This window comes from Corvus moneduloides, chromosome 22 (genome assembly GCF_009650955.1).
Source record: "Corvus moneduloides isolate bCorMon1 chromosome 22, bCorMon1.pri, whole genome shotgun sequence".
Classification (NCBI taxonomy): Eukaryota; Metazoa; Chordata; class Aves; order Passeriformes; family Corvidae; genus Corvus; species Corvus moneduloides.
The window spans coordinates 4,253,219-4,267,798 of NC_045497.1; positions in this window are offsets into that span (position 1 = coordinate 4,253,219).

The window sequence follows — 14,580 nt, forward strand, 5'->3', positions numbered from 1 at the left end:
ACCGTAAAGAGAGAAAACACCAAACCTTTCGTTGTTGTAGGAATTGGTCCTGCGAATGTCAGTTTTCTTGTAATAGGCATATTTGTGTTGAAATAAATCCACCTTCATGCATAATGATTTATTTAGCATCTTGAGAAATTATGGGTGGGCTGTCACAGATTTGACAGAGTATTTTGTATCTAGACATAGATTTGTGGTGGTAAATAAACCGCAGTGGTCAGAACAGGAGGATTCATGGTGAAAGCTGCTGTTTAAAGACTTGTGAGTATTTATGGGTAATGCTGTTCGCTACAGCATAAACAATAAGAATCAGGCTTTTGATCAGTTTTGCTCTACAGTGCAGTCATTTCTTTGTAGGACAAAGAAATATCAATGTGGGACTCTTGAAACTCCCAGGAGTGAGAGGTGCTAACAATAGGATTAACAAAATGTGTCCTCTATCTACACTCTTTGAACTGGAATAGTTACTGATATCTTAAGAAAGAAGAATGCTTGATTTCACTGTATGATGTGGTGTATGTCTGCAGTTGACTTCTCTTTTCTCTTTGGTGTTTCTTTTGACCTCTGCTGAAAGTCCTCCAGCTGCCCTTGTTCTTTTGGACAACAAGATATACTGCATATTTTTATCATAAGAACTGTTGTACTGCTGTAAAAATACAGGTGATTGAGAAGAAAAGGCATGGCTATAAACTAGGAGAGATTTTCAGTGTGAAAAATGATGAAGAGGTCATCTAAAGTTGACTGGACATGTTATGGAGGTGAGAGAAAGTGAAAAGGATATAAGGGGAGGTAGAAGCCATCAAAAGGAAGGAGGGGAACCAAGGATGGGTTTGTGATTTTGATGTATTGGGGTACATGTAACAGAGACTGCAGGATGTTTGTGTTCTGGACACATGCTGGTGGCAGTGGCTTGTGCTGAACTGTACGTGCTCAAAGACTGCTTCCGAGTATTTGCTGTACTTCTATTGTTCTGGACTTAAAGACCGTGACTAATTGTTTCTGTGGATAAGCTGGCCGTACAACATGAGTTATCTCAAGTTTAAATTGTCCTGGTTGCACAAGGAGAGGAGAAAGTAATCTTTTTTTGGGTTTTTTTTTAAAATTCTGGTGTGTTGATATACATACTGACTGATAGTGCAAACAGCCCTAAATGTTGTAATGAATGGATACAAAGGACAAACTTGTCTTTAAAATGTTTTTCACAGAGTGTTGACATGACTTCAGCAGGACAAATTCCTGTAGTGCCTCTGTAGAGGAACATGAGGAATAATAGATGTTTGGCTTCTTTACTTGTTTATACCTGAGAATCTTTGATCCAGGAAAAGGTCTTCCAGGCATTCCTTGCAGGTGTTATCCTATGGCCTCTGTATTTCTATCTTCAGGTCTTGTTTTATTTTGTTAGATAATTTTGGAGTTAGTTCATGTGCATGTAATTGTATGGAGTTTTTGGGTCTTACTGTTAAATAAGTCTACCTATGGCCTTTGTTCACTAAAACTCCACACCTTAGATTTCTGATTGTTCTAATGAATAAAAAACGTTAGTAATGGTGTCACTTGCAATAGTTTCTGTGCTGACTTGAGGACAGAGGAAATTGAATTCTGCACCAACAGTTACATTCCCATTTCTCCACCTCATAGTTCTGTAGGCATGTGTAAACCACGTTTTGTAATTTGCTAAGTGCCCTAAAGACTAACTCCTAAGTAGTCTTCAACACCGTGGGTCATCAATACTAATAACAAGTCTGCTAAAAAAACGAGCTCAGGTAGTACTAGGAGAGGCCTTAAACCTCTCCTGTCTCCAGGTTTGGAGATGGATAGCAGACTTGTCTGTATTTAATAAATGAAATGTCTGAATTCTGTGAAAAAAAGAATAGCATGGACTTTCATTCATTATACTATCTTTCATTCAAGAATTCTCTTTGCAGAGGGAATCCCAGAGATACTGAATGTCCTTTGATCAGTTGTTGTGTTTCTAGCTTGCTTTGCAGCCTATACCTTTCCGATGATCTTGGTCCCCTTGATATTTCCCATCTTCAACACTTAAAATTTTCAGTTGCTACTTCTGTTTGTTTTGAGAGGTGAAAGGCATACATGTAAAGCAGCAGCTGGAGAAGCAAAAGGCAAAACCTTTTTAGGAAGCTAGAAAATTACAAAAAATTTCATACTGAAAGACTTAGTGGAAAATAATGATATTTATTTAAATATAGAATTTAGATAAAGCTCCTGTACAATCATTCTTTAGATGGTTGTGATTTTTTTTTAAGCCACCTTCCATAAACAAAACTTTGTTTTACAGTAGCTGCTGCTGTATTATTGCTTAATCGTACTTATTTGTGGTAGATGCTCTTGAGCAAGAAGCTTGGGGTTTTTTTTCCATGCTCTCTGGTAAGCATGCCTCCTGTCTGGTTACCTGAAAGGGAATGAGTAGCTTAGACACTTTTCTTTTTGGCCTTGTTAATGACTAGAAAAGGTAATTGTGGTCAGTCATCAGAGAGGAAAAGCTTTCCTGAAGAGAGGTAAACAAAGTGCAAGTTGGATGCTGTGGTGTTAGTTTTTGCATGACTAGTTATGTGAGTGAGGGTGGTGTGGATACACTGCTGCTGCACTTCCAGAGGTGCTTCTGCAGAGCCAAGATCATGTGTCACAAGTTATTTCAAATGTAGCCTCTATGAACCCTTTAGTAAGACGTTGCCTCAGACAAGCAAACCTAGCAAAATGCAATGCAGAACGTGGTTTATGAATAAGTCTTTCCATCATGAGAAGTCCTGAATTCTGTCATTATTCACCAGATTAAAATTCAAGACACTGGCCTTGGCTTGGATGCTGACTTCCAAAAGAAATGAGTTATCATGTGGTTCTTAACCTCTTTCTTAAAAATCACAGCCTTTGCCTCAAGCAGAATGAAGATGTGCAGAGTAGGAGTTAAACTGTGCAATCCTTATGTGGTTGCATTTTATCTTACTCAGGTACTTATCTGTGGATTTACATATGAACGTTTAGGTTAAGGACTCTGGTGGTACTCTCTGACATGAAAATGTAAACAAGATATGCAGATAATAAAATTCTTAGTTACCTACGTTTTGAACATGTGCCACCCTAAACTGAGTGAAAGCAACTTAAGCGTGTTTATTCCAGGGGGGAAAACCAATACATGTGGGACATGTTAGAATTGCTGTAGTCTCCCTGAACTGACAAGAAGTCAGAGACTGGTGCAGTGGCTGTAAACTGTTGTGCTGGTACTTGAGTGGAAGAATATCGTCCAAATTACAAGCAGTTAACCTTTATACTTCTTTCCTTACTGTACTGGGGATGCTCTGTGGTGTCCTGTGGTGCTTCCTGTGGGATAGAGAAATGTAGGGAAGGGGCAGAGACAATGAGTTTAAGGCAGATCACAGATCAGCAGTGCAGACTCTCGCATAACAAGGGTAACATACTATACAACTGTACAGACCTGATGCTGAAATTCAGCTTTGAACAGGGGCCATTACTCAGTCTTTGTGTGAATTGTCCCTATACAAGACTTTAAAGCAATTGGATAATGCTAATTTGCCTCTTAAGCCATCTGTAGAAGCTGACACAGATAGCAAATCTTTTATGCTTCAGGCATGTGGAAGTGGTTTGTGATGCAAACATACTATCTAAAAGTGGAAATACAGCATGGCTTTTGTGAGTTCTTGTCTCTGTACCTTGATTATATCTCTGAATGCTGCAAATACCAGAAGTTTTACTTGCTTCAGAAACTAGTCACAGAAAGCCTGATGAAAGAAAAATCCATTAAGGCTCTAGGGAAAGTGCCTTGTTTCTGACTGCTGGGAATTGTGAGAGGAAGTTGCCCACTGCCCTAAACATTTGTTTCCTTTTTTTAACCCGTGCTAGGGCAATATTGGGTTAGGTGGACCTTGGGATTTGGGGCAGTATAGCTGCTGTTGGAATGCATCTGTATTTTTCATTCCCTTTTATATTTCAGTCAGATTTTCCATAATTTTCTGTTTACGTAACTGGGTATACAATGATATATTTCTGCTTACAAGATTCAGCTCAGGCCCTTGTGTCTGCAGTTGTGTCCTGAATCTTTTCAGGAAAGGACTGTGCTGTTCTTTGAGTCTAGAGACCATGAAGAAGGGAACAGGGTTAGGAGAGTGCTACAAAACTTTTTCAGTGTAAGGATTCCTTGTTGCTGTGAATGAGGAACATGTGCATACTTCACTGGTCAGATTTGTATGAATGCAGTTGCACCAGCCAGGTATAGGGCAGAATGAGTGTCTTGCATTTCCAGTTTAGCCAGAAGACCCACAGAAGGGAGGAAACGCATGGGTCAGTAAAGGAGGGCTAAATTAGAGGTTAGCATATTCAAGTGTCTAGACAGCGAATACAGACATACTGCAAAATTCAGTCTGTCAGGGAGTGGAGAGTCTAGATTAAAAAGCCATTTCAAAGGCATGTTCCCTGAATGGGGTAATCATGTGCTCAGACTTTTTCAGCGCATAAGCATAAGCCGAGTGAGGGAAGAGATCAAAAAAGGACACAAATATTGACACAGAGTCTGTAGCAGCTTAGACTGGAATGGAACTCGATAAATTAAAAATAGCTGGTTGTTCACACTTGTGTTTCCCAGAAATGGCCACAGCCACATCTGTTTTTTACCATCCATTCTCTGATACTTGAACAACTCGCAGAAATGTTGCCTCCTTCCTCCTGCTGTAGAGACATTGTTACACAGTCCTCCCAAACTGCGTTCATTCTTGCTCTCGGGCATGTAAACTGTGCGTGTAAACTGGTCATCAGGAAGCCGAACTTTAGTCTGGTGAAATACCCGGAGCTCACTTAGACTGTGTGCTTTTAGGGCATTGTGTGCTTTTAGGGCATTGTGTGCTTTTAGGGCAGTGTCGAGGGGTGTCCCACTGGAACAGGATGCTGGGCACATCAGCAGAGGAGCTGATTCAAATCCCAGTCTAACTACCCTGTTGCATCCCATCTCCTTCCTTACAGAGCCAGAGGGCTTGTTGTCAGCTGACGGGCTCAGCTGTGTTTTTATGCCCTTTAGGCACGGTTTCACACAACTGTAATGTTGTGCATAATGACAGTTTGGGGGAAGTTCTCAGAATCCACCTACGTGCAGTTTTAGGGTCTGCACTACCACTGAAGTTCCTTTCCAGCCTTCACAGGAACATGTTGTATTCTGTTACCTTTGTCTACTACACTATTTCTTTTTTGGTGTGCTTGTTTTGTCATGGTCATCTCACTGCGCTCAGTACATGGATAGACATTGTCTTTGTGGCAAAGCTGAGTGGCCTGACAGCTACTGGATGCATTCACACAGTATTTTGCAGGTAGAGGTGGTGTCTCTTCTTCAAAACAGCTGGAGCCTTGTTTTTGTGACCAAACAGGAGCTCTAGAAAAATACCTAAATGTTGGTAGCATCTATAACTGTTGTATATTTGTATTGGCAAGCCTAGAAGTCATCAGTCTTTTACAGTCATAATTAGACAGTAGGCTTCACCGGGACTGGAAACAATGGTAGGAGTCAGCTCTTTGTTTCTCTGTGCCTTTTTCTGTGCCTTGTTCTATCATTTTTAGCTATTAAAGACAAAATGCCATAGTCCATTCTTTTGATAGAATAGTTGATTTATAGAGTATGTTAAGTAAATTTCCCTGTCTGACCATCCAGGAGCCACTGTGGCAGTCACACTTGCACCACCTGAGCAGGGGCTGAGGCCCCTTTGCAGCTACACACCCACATTTCCACAGTCATACCAGGTTTCCCATCACAGAGTCTCAGACATCCTGATCCATGAAATAATTTAATCTTGGCAAAATAACTAAATAACAAAATAACAGCTTGAGCTGGTGCCTCTGAGAAGGGACCCCAAACAAAGGGGCTTTTATATCCTTACAGTCTAAGCATTCAAAAGTCAAGGGGGTTGTGCTACTGTCTCTGAGTGTCCCTGCCCTGGCTGGAGGGTCCCCAGGCCCTTTGTTATGCAAAGGGCCAGCAGTTCACGACCTTTTGCTTGGTGCTCTGGCCACCCAGAACTCTACCTGAACTGTAGCTGCACCCTGAGCTACATACACTGAATGGATTCTCCCAAAAATACCATCAATATCCATGCTTGTGATCTCTACAGAGGAAAGAGTAAGCAAAACTGTCAGCCTTCTAGAAGTATAGCAGGCTGTTGAATAAAACCATAACCCAGGGAAGCTGGAGATGCCTTGTGTATCACATGGGTATTTTTGAGACCTCTGAAAGCAGGGCAAGGAGATTCCACAGATATTACAAGATTTGAAGGTGGAATAGTGAGTGTCTTTGGTGAGCGAGGGAGGTAAGAGCAGACTGAGCAGGAAGGACAGTGGGAGTAGAGCTCATCTGGTTCTCATTCTGAACCAGTAATTTCAGTGGAAAAGCTGTGTATATATAGAAGCAGTATTTGGAAACAGTTCTAAGTGTATCATTGTAGAAATTAATAGTTTGGTAACTTGATTCCCAGCTAGTATAAAGTTAATTTTATTCATATTTAAGATTCTGTCTGTATAGGGCATGTGGAAGGGGACACAACTGTCTGCAGAGCATTTGTATTTTGAGATGTGTTTGTATTTGCACTACTCATCCTGTACCACAGATACCCCCAACAAATTGAGACAGTGCTGGTGAACTTGCTTCTGGGGGTTTTTTTTTGGCATGTCAAAATCTGACATGTGTTTTAATGTCTATTTATGAATGACATCTTTAATTCCAGAGCCTAATGCTCTACTCACCTGAGTGCATTTGTGCCTACTAATAAAACACTAGTTTTCTGAGAAGTGAATCTCTATAGAACCAAATGGTTTTGCTGGGGAAATAGGTTAATCAACATATCTGAATTTCGGCTCTTAGAATTAAATAGCTGATAGATATTTTAAATATTTATTTGAAGTATTTTAAAATGTTGTCTCTAGACTATAAAAATAGAAATAAAGGGAACAATCTGATTCTTTATGTTTCTCCACTCCTCCCTTCAGCCCCCCCAAAAAATTCCACCAAAAAGTACTTTTTCCTCCTTTAATTACCACATCAAGCTATATCAATTGGGTTTTTTTCAAATGCTGAACTGAACTCTCATCTGTGTTGAAATTTATGAGAGATAATTAATTTATGAAATTTCTTGGGTTTAAGTACATTGCAGAACAGTTCATGGGAATTTTGAGCAACTAAATATCTTGAGTTTTTAGCACATCTTTAACTACTTAAATTAAATGTTGTTTGTTCTGTCATAAGCATCACCTTCTAATTGTTAATCAAAATGGTGTAAGTACCTTACTCTAATATATAACCTTTAGTCAGTTTGGAGGCATCCGCTGTTTATATTTTTAGTAAGGATTTGTGGTAATGAGATGGAGACGTTGAAAGTAGGGATGAAGGTAAAGTATGATTGAACTGAATTTACTGTTGAGCTTAAAATATGGAGAGGAGAGAAATATTCCTGTTGCATGGCTGGAAATAGCTCTGCAGGGAGAGCAGTGGCGCAAGGTCTGGGTGGTGAGGCTGCACCTGTATGGCCAAAACCCTACACCCTCAATTCTAGAAATTGCTGTTGCCTTGAGACCTCATTCTCTTCCATCCTCTGTGGGATCACTGCAGTTTTGGGAGCTGTTATTTGTTGATGGAAATGTCTTCTCTTCCTCCTGAGATCTGCTGAATGTCTTTATGGGTTCAGGGCAGAGGAGACAGTCCCCAATGAGTCCCTACTGCATCTTGTGTGACCAACTTGTGCAGACTTTGCTGGGCAGGCGCTGCAAGGTGGTGGTGACAGTGGTGGCGGCCTTGGCATGGAAACTCCTGTCCTGTTCCTGGGTTTTTCTGTGTTTTGTTCTCCCTCCATTGCCTGTACTTCCTCCTTTGCCATTCCTATGAGCTTGTGAACGCAGAAAGAATAATTTTCTTTGTAATTTAGCACCTGGGAATCCTATCCCAGATAAATTTTAGCATTTCCAGGAAGTCATAGGTACTTCTCTTTAAAACATAATTAGTTTGTCTTTGTTTTCTCCTTCTCTAATTGGCACTTTCCATTCTAATAAACCAACACCCACAAACTGTGCAGCCACATGATCTTTTCAGTTAATACAAATCGTCATTTCCAGTCCAATAGACTCAGTTAATTGTGCAAACCTGCAACACGCCCATAAAGTGGCTATCAAGTTTGTTATGCAACAATGACTCATGAAGGAAATGTGGAGTGTAATTAAATACAGTGATGCAAAGATAGAAGTATGAAGCCAAAATCAAAGTATAAGTGATAATCATCTGTATTAAATGTTTGTTTCTGCATGTTGTTTTCAGAAATAACTTAAATTATAAGTTATCTGGCTGCTGCACACATGCCTGGCATATGTTTTGACAAGTTAAAAGTGACCTGCAAACCTGTAAATAAGCTGAACCAAGTCTGCTATCAAAATAGACTTTTGAGGAAGGAAAGGTATGTGGCTCAATCTCAGACTTGTCACACAGGCAGGCATTTTCTAATTCTGGTGTGATCTCCCAAGTTTTCTGGTCTTGTTGGAAGCAATAGTTTCAAAGTAAAGCCTCCATGAAGTTTTTGCTGTTAAATGGTTTCTAGTAATACAGGCCTATTCTCCAAGTTACTTTATTATTTCCACACTCTAGCAGGGAAAGATGCTGTCTGTGTATCAATGGAGAATTTTGGGCTTAGGCAGAGGACAGATATTTTGCTGATGGGTTGATTTCTCTTAAATGCTCTTTTTATAACTTTGAAAATAAGCTTCACATACAGAAATGTTCACATGCAGGAGGGTGGCTGCACAGCACTCTGCAATTATGTTATTTTTAGCTTTTCCCAAGCTGATTGCTGTATAAGAGAGCACTTTCTTGTCTAACACACACAACTTACACTGTGCTAACCTCTGGCACATTTGTGGTAAGTACGTTAAGAATTGTTTTTCTTGTCTGTCAGATGGTATTGTGTTCCAGTGCAGCAGCTGACAGCAGTTCAGCAGCATTGTCTCCTGAATGCAGCTGGCTGACTCCCAAAAGACAGCTCACATTTCAGTGGAAAAGAAAGATAATCCAGAAATATGTGTAATGAAAGTAACATCCATTCAGGATCTTGTGCATGTGTATGAATACCGAAACAGTGCACTAACTGAAGTTCTGAATTTCAATCTTCTGCTTAGCTTTGGATCCAGTGAAAGCCAAGAGATTTGTGGGGGGGAATTAACATAACATGAAAGATGCCCTAGTGGGTCAGACCAACAGTCCATCTGGGCCAGTAATTGAACTCCTGTGGGAGCAATAGCAAAGGCTACTTTGGGGAAAGCTTACAAGCTGGATGCTTTTGTGGTCCAGTCCTCCTGCGATTTCCCAGTGGCCATGGCAGTTTCTGCCATGTATTTTCTGGTTACAAATCAGTTTGTCCATGCCTTTGGTCCCATTCTGAACCTGCTGAGTGCAGCCACCTCCACAGCTGCTGCTGGTAGCAGAATCTGTGCATTTCTTGTTCACTTTGTGTAAAAAAGTTTTCTTTTATCTGTCTTAACCGAGTTTGCTGCTAGCTTCTGCTCTTACAATTACAGGGTCTGGGAAATTACACATGGTGAGAGCTACATGTTCAGCTTGTTTATTGCCTTTATGAGTTTTGTTAACCTCGGTTGTAATCCTTCCAATCTCCTGTAGCCTTTCTCTGCTCCTGATGGAAATCCCAGCCCCGTTGGTCTCTCCTCATGAGCTCCTGTTCCTTTCATCATTGTAGTTACCTTTCTCTCTGCATTGCCCTTGTGCAGAGATCAGAGCCACTGTGTCCTTCTACTTTTTGTTGTCTGTTTTTGGCAGCTGCCCCATTTTGAACCACTGGTTGTGGAGGGCTATGGGGCTGACTCACTGTTCTGAGTCGTAACTGCCAGTTCTTGGCTCATCATTGCATAGGCCTGGCTTAAACTGATTTTCCATAGATGCCTTAGTTTATGTTACCTGCACTGAAGCTCCTCTGCTTCCTAAAGCAAGCAGAGGCCATAGGAGTTACCTTCTCTGCACTGTAGAATAGTCCATGTAGTCAATGTATTGACTTTAAAATATTACATTTCCATCGAATTTATGTACATTGATAGTTTTGATGTATTTACACAGTTTTGCTCTTGCAGAAATTTCTCTGAGAAATGGCAACAGCCATTGCTTGTTTGTGATCACTGTGTTATTAGTTGGAAGGAAAGAAAATGAATTTGTTTACTTTTTTAGTTCAATTCCTTCAAGTATGAAAGTATATGCTTGTGTTAGTGGGAACAGCCATCTAATTACTCTAAGTACAGTGGGTTAGGATGCTCCTTTTGCTGGACTGGGGCACCAGCCCCATGTGAGTGCTAAGCAGGAACATAGGCAGAAGATTTCAGCAGTCAGCAAGTCAGATGTTTTCAGGCTTTTTTGTTTTTTTCTGGGCATTTTTCCAGGAGTTAGTGGAGGGTATGCTTCATGATTTAAGGCGTGGAGGTTCTTGATTCAGTTTGTAGAATGAGTTGGTTATGGGCTATTTTAAAACAAACACAGTCTAAGGAACACGTGGCTTTAAGCAGCACTTGTTTCAGTAGAGTCACCAGCAAAGGTGCCCCTTCAGGGCAGGGTGAGCTCATGGTGGCTGAGGGGCTGGTCCAGCATGCCTTTGTGTCCAAGAAAGAGGACAAGGAAGAGGGCTTGGAGCAGGAAGCCAACCATCAGCCTATCATCTGTGACAGATCAGGAGCCAACTGCTGAATCCCTAACAGACAATGGACAGAAGCTGAAGGTTCCTCTGCCCCATTTCTAGCATGTTTTGCTTTCATGTTCACTAGCGGCTTCTGTTGGAAGCAGAACACAGGGATGGAGTTGAGTAAGGTATTACGTGTTATATAAAACAAATCATGCTTTGTGTAAAATAAAATTTACAGTGGAATATTAGAACACATTGCCAGGGAGGGATAAACTGTTTTTTGATTAGGCAACTGCACTGTAGTGTGCTCGAGAAGAAGAATATTGGCAATTGTCCCAGGGATAGTGCCTTCCTTACCTGTTTGTTTGCCAAGTAATTGCTGTGTGATACCTGAGTGTAGGGGGTTGATCCTGGCTGCATGCCAAGCACCCACCAAAGCCTCTCTACCACTGTTCTCCACACCTGGACAGGGGAGAGAAAATATAACGAAGGGTTCATGAGTTGAGATAAGGACTGGGAGAGATCACTCGCAAAGTACCGTCCCAGGCAAAACAGGCTTGAATTAGAGATATTAATTGAATTTATTACTTACAAAATGAAGAGCAGGATAATGAGAAGTAAAATAAAACCTTAAAAACACTTTCCTCCCACCCCTCCCTCCTTCTCAGCTCTACCACCTCCCCCAGTGGTGCAAGGAGACAGGTAATGGGGTTATGGTCAGTTAATTATTTTTTTCCCGCTGCTCAGAGAGAGGGAGTCCTTCCTCTGCTACTAAATGGAGATGCCTAATAACATTTTATGCCTTGAAAGTTATATAAAAGAAGATATCAACAAGGTTGTTTGGCAAGCAAATGAACAGGAAGAAGTGTCACGAGTGTCATTATTTCTTGGTGTCAGAGTGAAAGGGTTGATTTGATAATTTGTCCTGATAGCTGAGTAACCTTGAGTCACCAGAAGTAAGACTTGACTGCTCAAGTCAGATTTAAGGTAGCTGGGATATCCCAGTCTGCAATCTTTTTTGTTGTTGTTGAAATCCTTTTCCCCTTGGGTGGGGAAGCAATCTGTCAGGATTTTCCTCATGCTACTATTCACCTGGAATTCCTTCAGGGATGGTTTACACAGCTGGACCACATCTGCCATCTGCCTGAAGTTCTGTAGAAGTTAGCACATGGCACAGGAGTCACGATAGGTTTGTCTCACAGTAGAAGTTGTGGTTTCATCTGCACTGCTGTGTCTGGTGGTCTCCAGGGCAAGAGCTGAAGACAAGGTAGTTGCTATTCATCATGTCTGCTTATGAGAGATTTTTTGTGACACCCTGGGGAATGCTTTGGAATGAAGAAGGAGAGACTCCAGTGGATGCAGTTACCTGCGGAGTGGGAAAGTTCTGGCCATCCTTCATCTTGCACTGAGGAATTCAAGCAGAAAAGGTGGCATGGGATCTTTCTTTGCATGCACCTGCAGGTATTCTTATTGCTGAGAAGATTTAGTGAGTAAACTGATGAGAGGACAAGAGCAAGAAATCCCAGGACCATTTCTAAGCAAAAGGCAGGAAGATGTTTAAGGTGTAGGGGATGGTGTGGTGAAAGTGAGAAGTCAAGGGTGAGCAAAAGGAATGAGAGGGCAAGGAGGAGTCAGATGAGAACAGGGATCTGAGTATGTTTCTTTGACAGCTAGGAAACTAAGGGAGGAAATTGTCAGAAGAATTTCTGTGGTTGAAAAGACACATTTCTGTGGGTATGTGTAAGGAGGGGACTTTCTCACAGTGGAGCACTGGAACAGGTAGCTCAGAGTTGTGCAGTCTCTGCCCGTAGAGGGTTTCAAGATCAGACTGAATCAAGCCCTGTGCAACTTGGTCTGACCTAATGGCTGGTGATCCTGCCTGCAGAAGGATGTTGGAATAGACACCTCCCGAGGTCTCTCCCACTGTAAATTGTCATACAATCCAGTGTGTACTAAGCACAGGAAAAGAGAAAGCTTTAGAAGCACCTTTGTCCAGATTGCTCAAATTCTGTTTTTCCAGATGTGACCCTACCCAGAATACATGTGCATTGTTTGCTTTCATGATATTTAAAACCAACACAGTGTTTAACTTTGGAAAAGTTGCCTTCTAAACTGTGTTAGCATGAGGGATTCCATGTATTACTTTAAGGGTTTTTTATGGCAAATGAAGCCTTCTTAAAATTTCTTCCTGAATATGAGAAGAAAATGTTTTCTCAAATCAGGGGCTAAGGACAGAAACTCCCGAACAGCTGCTGTGTTTAAAGACAATGAGTTTCACAACTGCCAGACCCAGCTGCTGATATTTCCCAGGAATTTGTTTGAACATTTAGTTTAACTTTTTGGTTTTTTCCAGTCAGCTAGCTGTGGCATGGCTGAAGAAATGTTTATAAACACCTCGCAATGAAGTAGCAGGATTCTCTGAAAATAAGTCTGCTCAAAGAACCTGGATTCCATGTGTGTGTAATCCTACAGCCTCCTATTCAGACAAATAGTAAGAAAAGGACATTGTTCCCTTGGCTGTTCTTTGAGGTTGAGTCAGGAAGGGTGGAACAGAGCGAGCAGTTGGCCAAAGGTGAGGGTGCTGCTGAGTCCCTACCCTACCCGGCACGGGCTGGAGGCACTTGGCACAGCAGCCTCTGGCCCCGAGGCCTCTGGGGAGACTGAGCCCTTGCAAGACACAGCCTCTAACTCCGACCTTGGAATGGACTGCACTGACTGGGTAGTGGCTGCAGAGCAGTGCATTAGGCATGCTCAAATGGAAAGTGAAATAAAAAGCTGTATATGAAGTGATCTTTGTTGCTAAGATGTCAAAATAGCTGACATACATTCTGGCAATTTGGGAGGGAAAAGGTTAAGCAAAGGTATTGCATGTAGTGTCACAGTTACAGCCTCACCTGGGCCTCTGGCCAACAAAGCCAGTATTTCAGGTTGGATAGGATTCAGAAGAGGCTACTCCTCTTAAGTATGTTAGATCTGGCTGCTGTCTCTGAAGAAACTAGACTACAAAACAGAAATGAGAGAAAAGCTGAGCCAAGGTGTCACTTTCAGTGCTGTTTTTCTGTGTAAACTGGGAAAATGCAGTTGTACTTCATCTGTGTTTAATTGAGTGAGAAAGATCATGCTGTACAGATTCTTCAAGGCTGCTGCAAACTTGGCTTAGATGGGTTCAAGGGCACTGCCAGCCTTCTGAGGACCCTCAGTAACTCCTCAGAGTTGTATCAGAGGGGACAGTCCACAAGTGCTTGGTGTTGGTAGGAGTGATGTGCAGTCTGCCCACACTCTTTTCCAAAGGATTACTCCAGTCTCAGAAAGACCACCCGTGACTAGCAATTCTTACTTTTATTTGGCTAGGCTCTTGCAGTACTGTGTATTTAAAGCACCATTATAACTAGCCAGCATAATTCCTGGATAAATCTCCTTCAGAGCAGGTAAGCCCTTGTGGATAGGAGGTCAGCTTGCTGAGCCATATATCGCACTTGTATCTTGCCTGTAGTTGAGAGATGCCGTTCTCTAAACCCCACATTAGAGAACTTCTTAAGTACTGAAATTTCCACTTTTGATTGATCCTGTCTCACCAGCAGTCCCCTCCTGTGGTCACCTGTTTATTCTTCTTGCTGAAGGATTAATTTTCCCTAGTCATAAAAGTACTAGCTCAGATATTGGCCAAGGTTATGAAGTGGGGGCTGGACCTCTAAGAGGCTCTGGTGGTGATTTTTCCACATCAGAGAGAGAGGCACTGGAGCCAGGGGGATCACTGAGAGTGCAGTGGGTGTTGGCCTTTTTGACTGAAAGTGATGGGGAATTGCACAAAGGAAATTTCGATAACCAGGTTAGCTCTCTCTCTGTGGGGAAAGCTATTACCTGTAGTGCTCTTTTACTATTTTTTTTAATTTTTTTTTATGTCTTTCTTTAA